The following is a 3623-nucleotide window of genomic DNA, read 5'->3' as shown; positions in this document are numbered from 1 at the left end:
CCCAAGGTGGTGCAAGCACCTACTCTGGATTCATTCAAAAGGCATCTGGATGTTTATCTGGCTGATATCATTTGACCCCAGCAGACTTCCTGCCTCTGGCAGCGGGCCTGGACTCGATGATCTCGTGAGGTCCCTTCCAGTCCCTAATGTCTATGAAAATCTATGAGTCTATTTACTTGATGCCAGATAAGTTATTTTCTACTGTTTGTGTCTACTGCATGCACATACAGCTTATCAGATACACACATGGAAAAGTCAGAGCAAAGTAAGGATGGACACTTCAGGGCTTTTCTCTCTTTCTATGGGAATGGAGCAACCGCACTCTTAGTTGTTCAGTTTATAAGAGGACAGGAGCCAGAGACCACCCTTTACTACCTGTTATTGCAAACAGCTAATGAAAGGGGAAACAAGAATACTCATAAATCAAATGCAAAAGGGGAGCATCAATGAAGACACTAAACAGCAAAATATCCTAAAGCCCAGTGTTTTGTAATAACCCCTTTAAACCAGCAGTATTGATTTCTGCAATAAATTTGCATGGCTCTAGTGCAAGGCTGCCTATTTCCAACAGAGGTCTCCAGGTGTGTGTGTTCATATGTGTGCAGACAAGCTCCAGGTTCTGGCTGCCAGTTGTTTCACGTTCTTCGGTTACAAGAAAGTGAAACCTTGTTATGTGTAGGCTACTTCATTCCTTTCTGAAACAGAAACAATCACTGTTCTCATCCTTCACTGAAATCATACTCCTAGACCTTTCCTATCAAGCAGGGACTTGCTTTTTATACTTAAAGTCCACCAAAAGTTGTTGGGGTGTGCATTTTAGAGAAGGATTAAAATAATGGCTTCTGTGCAGTGAAAGTCTAACAAAAGGCAATTCTACTAAAATTGACATTTGAATCTAGAAGCATGAAAATAAGGAGGCCAGAGCAATATATATATGTGCACACACACACACAAGTGTATGTGTGTGTGTGTATATACACATATATAATCTACTTGTGCACATGCGCACACACACACACACATAATTGATTTGTGCATCTAGTTATCTAAGAAAAAATAATCTGGCACCCCTGTTTTTTGAATTCCAGGTTCAAATGGTAATATATATATCTAGATATATCTATATATATCTATATATATATAGATATATCTAGATATATCTATATATAGAGATATAGATACAGATATAGAAAAAGAGAGAGGGGGAAGAGAAAGAGAGAGAGCAAAAGAGAAGGAAAGAAAGAAAGAAAGAATCTGAAAGTGTAGCCAGAAAACCTGTGCTAAAATCATAGCCTTCTGTCTCCTGCTTTTATCACATTTATCGACGATCCAAAGTTAAATGCCATCATGGTGTGAACGAGTGATATAGTCAAGTGTTTTTTCCCCTTAAGGTAGTGTTGAAGCCGTGATAGTCCAGGAATTATTTGAGAGGCAAGGGTTTCTGTGGATGGCATCTTTTATTGGCCCAACTGCATGGTTGGGATAATGCTACACAAGTTTTTGAATGCAAGGCATTCTTCATCAGGTTGCCTGATGAATACCTTGCATTCAAAAGCTAGTCTAGCATTATCCCAAATGTGCAGTTGGGCCAAAAAAAAGTATCCCCCACAAAAACCCTTGCCTCTCACAACATATCCCCTTACGACTAATTTCTTCTGAGTACTGTAATAATAGGGTTTCTATCCTGCTAGGAGGGGAGCTAATACAGAAGATAAGGGAATCCCTTCTCTTTTGAATAACCAATGGCCTTGTGGTGCAGGTGCTCACAGAGTTGGCTTACTCCCGTGTTAGAGCTGTTCTGCTGCATATACCATACTTAAATATTCATTGAGACAAAGCCTAAGTGAGCGTGACCTGTGGTTAAGATAGTCATCTGGGGGGTGGGAAACTAGGGTTCAGTTCCTCGCATCAATGAACATGCAATCGGTTATGCAAAGTGGAACAGGTTTCACATGAGAGAGAGCGCGTTTTCTCCTCTATAATCTGGTGCTCAGGACACTCTAGGGAAGAGGGACGTGGATTCAAGTCCCCTTAGGCAGAGGACAGTGTCGAACCTAGTTTCCCCTGGGTCCAGAGTGAGTATTTTAACCACTTTTCTGATTCTAGCTCCAAAATGATGCTGAAGCTGTTTGCTGAATTTGACTGAGTCTGAAAACAGTTTGGGGAAGAGCAAAAACCTCGTTTCCTAGTAAACTGTTATCAAGCAATAAAAACGAAAAGAACAACTTAAGCGCAATGTCCTGATAGCAAAAGAATGTTTCATGCTTTTAATATCAATGTTAATAATAGACTAAAACATATTTTTTGAGACTTAAAAAAGCCAGTTGATACAAAGTTTGAGACAGATCCAGCTCAACTCTGATTCTATCCAAAGTGTCTGTTTCCTCACTAATTATAAAATAGTTAGATCTTTACTACACAGATAGGATTTGAGATTATAGGGACAGTCATTTCTTTTCCTCTTGGTTCTCTTGTATAGGCACAGAACAAATGCTTGTGTGGGATTTGGTTTGTGCATAAATCTACTGGCCATGAAGATACTTGGAGAATATCTCAAATAGGTGCATGTGAATCCCCACCGCTCCCCGATGAATAGATAGCCGCGTGATGAGATGATACCCAGAGTGCCAAATTCCGTGGCAGCCAATCAGAGGGCTTTGCGGTGCATGGCTTTCATTTTATTTGGGCAGCAAAGAAAAAGGGATGCATTACAGTTTGGGAATCGTCTTCAGTGATTCACGACCAAACCTCAGCATTAAGCATGCAAAGCCACGAGATCTGCAACGGTGCGGTATCTGCTATTCCACATCTGCTGTGGCTAAGCTTGGAAGAGTTAGATACCCTGAGGCTCAGCAAGATGTAGTGCAAAGGGTGCGGAGCAACTGAGCGCAGTGCCAACAACAGCGGAAGAATTCGTAGCCCAAAGCAGGCTTGAAAAATTGCCTCTCCAAAGGCTGAGAGAATTACACGCTGCCCTAGGTGACCCGATGGCTGTTGATACACCTATTTCAAGAGGATTTGAGCTTGGGGCAATTTACACAACTGCTCAGGCCTCACTGCTAGTTTCCCCCCCTGCAAGTGTATTGCTGAAAATCTTTTTCCTGATATGGAAAGGAAAAGTTGGCGAGGCATCTGTAAGAATGCAATGTCCATGCAAGACTATGAAGCTACAGAACAAGCATCATACACATTTAAACATTATCTCAGGATGCCTCCCACTCAACCGGCACCATGCCAGAGACATTTAGCCCCCTTCTCTCCGATGAACTCAATTATGGCTTTTCAGCAGACACTAATCATCCATTTTAAGCACCCCTCTCCACTTGTCTCTGAGCTGCACAATATACAGAGGGAATTAAACCCAGCTTTTACCTACTTGATGCAAAATGCTAAGAGAGTACATATTGTAATAGCACATTCCCTTTGACATATATTTAGGCACCTGTTGAGGAATAAATGGGCATTCATTGCCTTTTGTCCCTATCAGAAGGAATTTTTTTTCACCCCAAGAGATTCCCGAGGACACTATGGTCCGTGGAAGTGTGTAGTTACACTGGAAAACCCACCAGTGTTACCAGTATAAAATCCTTATACCTTACACTACTTTCCTGCCAGGGTAGCTA

This window comes from Alligator sinensis, unplaced genomic scaffold (genome assembly GCF_000455745.1).
Source record: "Alligator sinensis unplaced genomic scaffold, ASM45574v1 scaffold1272_1, whole genome shotgun sequence".
In the NCBI taxonomy this organism is placed as follows: domain Eukaryota; kingdom Metazoa; phylum Chordata; order Crocodylia; family Alligatoridae; genus Alligator; species Alligator sinensis.
Note: the sequence above shows the minus strand (reverse complement) of the source record.